Source organism: Haliotis rubra, unplaced genomic scaffold (genome assembly GCF_003918875.1).
Source record: "Haliotis rubra isolate DU_JTF1 unplaced genomic scaffold, ASM391887v1 Scf1040, whole genome shotgun sequence".
Classification (NCBI taxonomy): Eukaryota; Metazoa; Mollusca; class Gastropoda; order Lepetellida; family Haliotidae; genus Haliotis; species Haliotis rubra.
In genome coordinates, this window is record NW_025764938.1 from 275017 (window position 1) to 285315 (window position 10299).

The 10299-nt window shown below is 42.8% G+C and overlaps 1 long non-coding RNA gene across 1 annotated transcript; it reads right to left on the minus strand.

Annotated features, from left to right (window-relative positions):
* Positions 1-6117: 6117 nt before the first annotated feature.
* LOC124274705 lies at positions 6118-9959 on the minus strand. The gene is made up of 4 exons (XR_006898005.1): positions 9751-9959; positions 9171-9471; positions 7099-7384; positions 6118-6566 (listed from the first exon to the last, which is right to left on the minus strand). It is a non-coding gene; the product is annotated as an uncharacterized LOC124274705 (long non-coding RNA).
* Positions 9960-10299: the final 340 nt, after the last annotated feature.

Here is a 10299-nt window from a genome sequence, read left to right on the forward strand (position 1 = left end):
TTGGGTGGAATAACGGTTTTCTTTGATACCGAGATCCTTGATACTTGTGGTACCTTTTGAGAACGGCATAGAGTCATTTCAATGATATCTGATCCAATCTGCAGTACTTGTTGAGTCAAGTCCAGATGAGCCCCCTGGGGAACTAAGAAGTCCAGTCCCAGAAGAACATCATCTTGAATGGGACCCACTACCACAGGAATCGAATAGGTTTCAGACCCTAGTTGCAACTGGAGTGGTTCTGTCACAAAGGAAGACATATGTAAGTCTCTCCCAGCAGTTCTCAACTTAATGTCCTGTTTTTTCTCAGGTTTCCATGAGAGTTTCTTATAAAAAGTGTCTGATATTATGGTAACCTCAGCCGCGGTATCCACCACTGCAGTAGTATGCTGGTCCTGGATTCGGACTGGTACCAAAAACATAGATCCACTTTTTAATTGCCTAACTGTGATCTCTGGAATTGATGAACTATCTTCTTCCGAGGAACTAGTTGACTCAGGAGCGATAGACGAATTGCAGGAGGTCATTGAAGGCATGTCATGTCCAGCGGGATCTAACAATGGCAGATATTGTGTCCAAGGAGTCTCAACTTGTTGACCGTCAGCGACTTGCGGTTGTTGGCCTTCTTCAACTGGGATCGAGGTTAGGCCTCCGAGCTCGATCCGGACATGTTTAAAGCCTCAGTTGCATCTTGTATTGCTTTAACATCCTTTTCCTGAGCATTAAAAGTGACCTTTTTCTCTCCTCATTTACTATCGTTAGAATTGATTGGACAATCTCTGCAAAAATGGCCTGTTTTCCCACATTTGAAGCACTCCCCCGATCTTGTTGGTGATGACGAGGGGCTTCTAAACCGTCGACTCATGATGGCTGTCAACTTCCGTATGTCTGCTGACATCTCCTCAACCCGAGCTTCCAGGTGGGTCAAACGTTCCACCACATTGTACCTTACGGGTTGTGATGGAGTTTGCCGCTTATCCTGAGAAGGAGTGTGATTCGACTGAGAAGTCATTTGCGACACCGAATATTCATCTTCCTCGGAATCATTGGCCAAGTTTGATTGCTTCACATCTCGCCTAATGACTGGTCTACCATATACTGCCTGGGTGTTCTGGAAGTATTTCTGTACAGCATCCATGGCTGATTCCAGAGTTCTCAATCCCAGGTTTGAAACATAGTGGGCAGCTTCTTTATTAGCACATCCTTGGCAGAATCTCCGCACCACTTGTTGTTCCACAAAGTCATCTGGTAAATCCGGAAAGGCAGCAATCGCAACTTGAAGTACACGCTCCGCCCATTCTTCCAAGGACTCGTCCGAGTTCTGACGAAGGTTTGGAAACTGCAGTTGGGCAGTCTCTGCATGACACTGTTTCCCCAAACCGCCTATCCAGTTTCTTCACCATTCCTTGGAAAGAGATGAACTCATCTCTCTCTATCAATAGGGCAAAGAAGTCAGCTGCTTTACCGGTTAGGCAGTAACACAACTGATCTAACTTTTCTTCATCCTTCCATGACTGAGAGCGAGCAAAACGTTGAAATTTCATATAAAAGGAGGACCATCTTGTACTACCGTCATATAACATCCGCGGTAGTGAAGCTGTTGGTTTATCCCCATCTGCTCGATGTTTCCTCCCAATATGTTTAGGCTGAACCTCATCCAAGTCGCTATCCGAAGAGTAGCCTAACGGTTCTCTCCAGGCGGCTTGATGACGATGAGGAGCTCTTTGAATCCTGTCTACCCTCTCGTTACGTAGAGGTTTACACATCCTCTGCCTATCTCTGGGGGCAGGTGCGAGACCATCAGCAAAATATCCAGAATGATCTCGGAGTGGCTGGAGTTCCCCGCAACTGATTGGCTTGCGGGCCACAGGATGTGTAGCATCCACCCGGCATCGATTAGGACCTTCTATGGAATAATACTCCCTTGGCTCATGGTCGATATAGTCTCCATATATGTGAGACCTTTGGGAGCGGGAACGTTGATGGCTACCATACGAATGGTCATGTGTGTCTCCATATACAGGATAATCCCTTAAGGCATGGTTAATCCTAGGGTACCCATCTGTATATCTTGACAAACCATCTTCTGTCCCAGATTCCAGATACATTTCCTCTCTAGGCCCAGCAGGGGTACTGGAAGTAGGAGGCCCAACGGGGTCGCTCCCGTTCCGCTTAAACAGATATTCATCTCCTTCTGATTCTCTATCGGAGATTTCCCTGCTTCTCGATGCCCTCTCTCGTAGACTGTCATCTCGTACAGCTTGAGGATGATGGGACTTGGATCTAGCTGTCCCTTGGGTGGATGGGGTTTCACGTGTGTTTTTCCCCTGGGCTGAGTTAAATAGGATTGGTTGAGGGGCCATTCTTTTGGTTTGGCCTATCCCCTCCGTTCCCTATACCCAGGGGTTAGAGCATGTCTCTGATGGACATTCCCATCAGCACCTTGGAGGACCCAAGGGGGTCGATCTCCTCAGTATTGGGCTTTGTCCTTGAACTCTGCCGTGACACGTCCATACCATGTACCACAGAATGAGGGTTAGGCATGGGTGCCTTGGCAAGACGGCCAGATACCAGATCTTTAGGGCCACTGGCTTCCAGATTGGCAAGAACATCAGAAAAAGCTTCCATTTCCCTGTTGAAATCATGAGAGGCCGCCTGCCACTGGTCATAGAGAGCACTATGACTCTGTGGAGTAAGTCCTCTACGCCTGGCCTGCAAGTTGGTTTCCGCATATTCCAACTGTCTTAAGTTGGACTGAATAGCATCAGCGTCAGTACTGGTGACTGGTTTCTGGAACCTTTGATCAGTATCGGACAATCTACCTGGTGTACCTTCGGTGACAGGGGTAAACTGTCCAAAAAACTGATTTAGATTTGGATGTGGATGGTGCAGCTTGCCCTGAAGCCTGTTGCTCCACCATCCTCGGAGACCAAGAGCCTGCAGTTGCAATACCAGGATATTCCACAGCGAAGGAGATGGCGCTAAGAGCCTGCTCAGGGTTCCTGATAGAGGGAGATCACGGAAATCCTCCTCCGTCAGTACACCGAGGGTCTCTCTGAGTTCCACAATTTTCCGGGCCAGTTTCATCCCTATTCCCGGAATAAGCCTGAGTTCCTCCTCAGAGCACAGATTAATATATACTGGTGGCATGATTGGATTATCTGAAATAATCCAACAACCATACTTAATATATGATAAGTTAGTACAAGTTATAAATAACCCCATTTTTGGAACGAATACAGTTGGGAAAGGAACATTAGTGTTCGAGCCTTCCCTGCAGTATTCTTGCTCTTTGTACTACAACCTGAGGTAAGACCAAGCTGACCTATGGGTACTTATATGGTAGCTGTATAACCTTAAACTAACCTAGCTAAAGAGTTGCCAATATTATGGATAAGACAAACTCTGTATATGTCAAAGGATAGAAGGTGGAGGTTACAGCCCATGTAACGAGTCTACACCTGAGCAAAGAGACCATGGCGGCAGAGAAGACCCGAGACATACGATCAACCACAGCTACCACCGATAGAGAACTGATACCAACCCAAACAACACTGTGCTACACGTTGCTGACAGGGGCGAGGCAATGGCAGCAGACTGCGATGCCCATTGTCCGAAGAAGGATAGAGCGCCAGTTGATCGTGAAGAATGCTCCACGTTGCCGAATATACTGACTGCGGACCAGTAGAATGTTGCCGTTCGTATGAAGGACAGAGCATTAAAGTGGACGGCATATTGTCAGCAACCGGACTTACAGGCTTCACAAACCAGAACCAAGTAAACGATATCGTTCCCGGAGGACAAACAACTCAGCCGCTAAGCGTAAGCTACCCTTACCTAACACTACCAGACTTACAGATGCACACACACAACATTGCAGGCAAGATAACAGAACTGTACCAGCAATAAACTATGGCAAATGGTATACCTAAGAATAATCTGTACGGTCAGCGGGCGTCCAATGCTGAAATGCAACCTGGCCACACTAGGGTGAAACACTTGCACAATCTAACGTTTGACCTAAGCTAATATAACACAATCATATTTCATGCATGGCATAAACATGATTATAAAAATGACAAATAAATAAACACTAACATATTGAACAAGCTACCACACTTTACCAAATGGATGTAAATAATAAACAAATAATATACACACCAGGCCTAGGTGACAGTTAACCGCTGTCAGTCAGTCTTGACAAGAGTGAGTGAGTGCAGAAGTGTCAACCTAAAACCTTGTATAATAATAAAACCTAATACACATAACTTATAACCCCAGACTTAGGTGACAGTTGACCGCTGTCAGTCATCAGAATAACTGAGTGCAGAAGTGTCAACCTAAAGCCTTGTATTAAACAATAATGCACAGTGAATACATACCTGCCAACCCATTCATCAATGAAAAGACCTGCAGAATATTTACCCACTTTATAACGTGCATTAATGTAAATACATGTAACATATACAATAATAATATAAATGGATACATATTGGTAACACTACACATATATAAATATGTTGACAGAAATTTGATTAAATACAAACCACGCAAAGCCATGTGAACGTTGCTACAGCGTTGCCATGTATCCAGCGACAGTGATTGACAGCTAGGTACATCGCAACACTGCAATCAACACCATGAAATTTACACGTAATACGCCGGGTGCTAGGCATGCAGCTTCCAGCGGTTGACATGAACAAGCACATGGATAGTGGATACATCAACACCCTTTGATATTACTATGTTTTTTACATTGCAAGGGATTTGTTTACGGCCGAAAAAGTGATAAATATAAAACTAAAAGAGCATTGGGGTTTTACTCTATTAGCCATTGAAAAAGCTTAAAATGCTCCATACAGCGAGTTTTGCTCTATATAAGGATCACGTGACCCATTCATCAGTCCTTTCCCATTGTCGCGACATATTTTTCTTTGTCACAAATTTCACAAAGGCTTAATCCTGTTCACAGCGCCATTGTTGTGAAAGCCTAGTGATAGGGAAAGGCGCTTTACCTTGCTTCGTAAGCGTAGATGATGGGGAGATCAAGGGTTCTGTAGGTATACTGCAATATGCGTCCGTTCGGTTCAGTGTCTCGTCTTGATCTGTCATCTGTCACCTGTCAGATTTGGCGGGTAAGTTGATCACGTGCCCCGATCACACCCGGAAACATGCGAGTATCACTGGATGGCCAATCCGATGAAACCCGATGTACGAGTGCGGAAGCACTGATCACTACACTACTCTTACAAATCAGAGGTCCTACACGTTATGCTGAGCGAATAGTTTGTTTTTTGTGGAATGAGTGACTGTGGACCTCACTTCTATTTATGTATCTATAAGAATATCCCGATTGGACACTGTCAACTTAATCGCTGCCAGCTCATTGCCACACAGTGGTAAGTCAGGTGTACATATTGTATATATTAACTGTATATCTTGATAATTTGTGGAGACAGTAATGTGTCGGCAACCTAAGTATACATTGTAATCTGTACGAGTTAATCTGTTCAGTTTAACTGTATCTAATGTTCCCTTTTGTACATTAGTCATGTATAATTCATAGATGTTATGTGATGTGGCTGGTGTAATTAATTTATCAGATATTTTAATATTATTTTAATATAATATTTACAGAGCTGGAAACTGATTAGTGTTTACACAATAAAGAGATTGCTGTCGGCTCACAACCCAGTAGCTGTTCCGCATTATTCTTTCTACTGGAACCTCGTCCGCTACTACATTAGCACAACCACTGAAACGCCAGACACCTCTGGTTCTGTTTTGTCTTTTGTTTTAACAACCTTGGCATACAGCTCAGGCACATCTGGTGCAGCACCATTGCAGTCATTCACGAGAGTGTCCTCAGGTATTGCAACTGGGCTGGTTCCTTTAGTGCAAGAACCTCTTGCTGAGATTGACCTTGACCTTGTCACAATGACATCTCCGACTGAAGAGTACCCTGGATCCTCAAACAGAATGGATTGACTCAGAGACTCAGAGTGCAACATTTTGCTATCAGGATTGTCAAATGTTTTTTTTCCCTTCAATGCCAGGTTCAAATAGAGGAGGCGACCTTGACCTTCTGTCGATGTCACCCATCCCTATGGGAGCTGATAGGGCTGACTTAACGTGCATCACCATGTCATCAGGATTAGCAATCGGGTTTGATCCTTCAGCACACGATGTATCTGTTGTAGGTGTCTCTGCCATGCTGACAGCGCCTTCTGCCATGGCGGCATACCCAGGATCTGTAACGGTATCTTGAACACCTGGTGTAGGTGGAAGTGACCTGTTCGCGATATTTGCCCAAGAAACTGCTCCCTCCACGACACAGATGTTGGAATACCCTGCGTCACGAGACATGTGACTATGTAGTGCATTTACCATCTTTGACGTACGATGTCTGTTACGTCGCTTGCACAAGAAGATTAAAGTTGAGATGACGATAACCAAGACAAGAAGAACGCTGACAATACAAACAGGGGCTATGAAATTCAATGTATATATCCCTGGTGCAAGTGTCGAGGTTCGTAAGTGATTCCTCACCGTAGAAGAGGAAACATTTCCTGGAATATAAGAAGAAGCGTATTGGTTCTAGTAACGATCACATATTTGGATTAGAAACATGAATACAGCATTTCACTCAGTGTAGTTTTTATGGTCACATAGTCCATGTTTTACACAAAAGGTAAGGCCAAACTAGTTCAGAAACAATATTATATCTACCAAGGAATATAGAATCTAACAACAACTTCTCCTAAGTCAGACATTAGTAATTCAGTTAGCAATTGAAATTAGTTCCAATAAAGCTATATGGTGCCTGATACTATGGCACTGTTGTAATAATGAATATTGGCAGGTCCTGGTAATTTGTGGCTCGGTTGCGCTGGAATGTTATCATTTGCATTTGACTGTTTCATGTGTATCATGCTGATAGTTGCTGTAACGTAATTGTGCATCTGGAAAATAGAGATAATGAAATGATTGTCATAAGGACAGATCGTTCATGTTATGCCTCATCCTCCCACAATTCGATATCATTATCCACGCATTATTATGAAGTTCCTGTCTTAAATATTCAAAATGTATTACACTCACTCAGTTCTTGAATCCCTTCACATGGTAACGCTTTGGCTGTATCGTCCACAGATGAAGACCAGTTTCACTTCCCCGAGGTGAGACTCAGTCAGAGTGAATATGACATCTGTGTTTTGCTTCCATTGTGAGTAGTTCAAACCCGTTTGAATGTTTCCTGTTTGCAACTGAAACTGGACCGACTCAGAACAGTAGTCTCCAGTTACGTTCACCTTCAACGCCACTTCCTCGTCCACGGTGAAGACACTGTCATCATTCTGCCTTCTTGTTATAGTGCATGTTGGGAATTCTGAAACAGATCAACACATTAAGCAAATGTTTGTTTTCCTCCACTCCTTGTGATGGAAGTGGACCATGAAAAAAAGAAAATCATAATTTCCTCAGTTTACAGATTTAAAGTTTGAACGATGGGGAACTAGGTTTCAACTTCCTGGGCAGGAATATTGTATTACTAAAGTAACGTGTAAGTGTTACAGCCAGTGAATAAAATCAATGAAATTTACAAATTGTAAATTGCCTGTTTCACTCAGTCAGTTTGTAAATTGCCTGATAAGGTTATGTGATTGGAACAGATTGGTTTATTCTGTTGACTTCTCTCAATTGTGAGGGTTTTGTTTTGTTTTGTTTTGCTTTTCACTATAGGATATTTATACAGCGCACATATCCACGCAACTAGTACATGCTCAAGGCGCTCGAGTGTTCCCTTGATCAACGGATGTCTTTATTCTGGCATTCTTATTTTTTCACCAACTCAACTCCCTAGGGAGTATTCAACTCATGCAGCCTGTTAGGCGCAGTGAGTTATCTCACAGCCTCATCCTCACAAGGTACCCATTTGCAGCTGGGAGAACTGGGACACATAGTCACAATATTTTGTCCAATTATACTGTGCACGTTACTGTACCAGCAACTGGGTATATGCACGTATTCACATGGCCACCATATGGTCATTTACAAACGGATTCGTGAGTTCCTTAAAGTGCACAGGGTTGTGTACTGAACACTAGGGGTTGTGACAACACTAAAAGAGTCTGCACACAAGGCTGACTCCAAGGTTTTTACACCCGGTCACAGGTGGGCTCGATCCCGGAACCTTAAGCTCGCTCAGTATCATTTCACCCTTATATGTCATTTGTACAATGATTTGAGAATAACATTTCTTCCGGAATACTTTTGGAAATTCCCTTCTATCCATAAATTTAAAAGTCTATTATGTCCATCTCAGGCCTATATATAAAAGAAATAAGTATTTAAAAACACTTTAAACTTCATTTGTATATTTTGTTAACTATGTATATAGTCCGTTTGGCTCAAAAGCAGACCGATGAATTGCAATCTAACTCGAAAACTAATGAACATAAAATACTCAATGAAACGCTGATCATAATCTAAACATCAGACCAACTCGGTGGGTTTTGCAGAATTTGTGTCCTGAAAATAAAAAGTTGTTTGACAAACTATCATTAAAAAATATTTACACATAACCAACATGCCACTGCTTGTCTAGCAGGATCTGGTAATTTGAATACAGCTGATGAAGGTGTCTACAATCTGTAATTGTTTGGTAGAAGATCAATAAACACATGTCTGCTTACTTGCCACAGTCATCTGGCAGCCATGACAACAACAAACACGTGTACATGATGTCTACTTACTTGCCACAGTCATCTGGCAGCTAGGACAACAACAAACACGTGTACATGATGTCTACTTACTTGCCACAGTCATCTGGCAGCTAGGACAACAACAAACACGTGTACATGATGTCTACTTACTTGCCACAGTCATCTGGCAGCTAGGACAACAACAAACACGTGTACATGATGTCTACTTACTTGCCACAGTCATCTGGCAGCTAGAACAACAACAAACACGTGTACATGATGTCTACTTACTTGCCACAGTCATCTGGCAGCTAGGACAACAACAAACACGTGTACATGATGTCTACTTACTTGCCACAGTCATCTGGCAGCTAGGACAACAACAAACACGTGTACATGATGTCTACTTACTTGCCACAGTCATCTGGCAGCTAGGACAACAACATACACGTGTACATGATGTCTACTTACTTGCCACAGTCATCAGGCAGCTAGGGGCATCAGGCATATCGGCACCGCTGCCACATATCCAGGAGCCAGCGTGTGACTTCAACAAGGCATGTATGGTTAGAACACTGGAGGTGGTATTGATGACAGACGCTGTGAACTTGCCATTGTCTATGCAATACCCAGCTGTTGTGTTACATGATCCTGCTGTGTGTCCATTGGGTGTTATGAAGGAGTGGCTTCTACTTGCTTCTATGCAGGTCAGGTTTGTGGGGAGCCCCAAGCAGACCAATTTCTGGACACAATATCCTTCCCTCCACCTCAACTTTGGGTATCAGTGAAAGTAAATAGACATATGTCGGTTAAAGGAAATATCTTTCCCTCCACTGCACCTTCATTGTATGAGAATTATTTAAAAACATTTGAAATATGTTGATTTCAGGATATACAAGTCACCTTGGCAGTATATGCAACTGGGTGACAGGAGTAAATTAGAAATTGACGTTTGGTGAATAGAAGTAGTGTTAGTACAATATCCTATTTCAATCGTGGTCTTTTATGAGCTGCACAGTAAAATGCACATTATTATCTACAGATAACATACCAGTGGCTGCTGAAGTCAACAGAAGCAACAGGATAATGGCCTCCATCATCACTGGTTCAGGGGCCCCTTTCAGTAAGTAGCCTGTATATAAAGAGTTGAGTGCATCTATGACTGGTTAAGGATCCCATTTCAGCAAGTAGCCTTTATATCAAGAGTTAGGCTCAGCAATTACGGTGCAAGTGCCCCTTTCAGCAAGTAACCTGTGTATAAAGTGAGTGTATGAGTGAGTGAGTTAAGATTTCAAGTCACATTGGCAGTATTTCAGCCATATCGTGACTATATCAAGTTATATATATTATTAACAATTATATTTAAACTATAAAACCTGCCTAGGAAGGACAGTAAAACAACTAGAATATCACATAATATATGTGTGTGTGTGTGTGTGTGTGTGTGTGTGTGTGTGTGTGTGTGTGTGTGTGTGTGTGTGTGTGTGTGTGTGTGTGTAATATGTATATGTATATGTATATATATGTATGTAAAACTAGTATTATAATCTAAAAACATTGTAACTATACATGAAAATACAATATAAAAACAGACTATAGA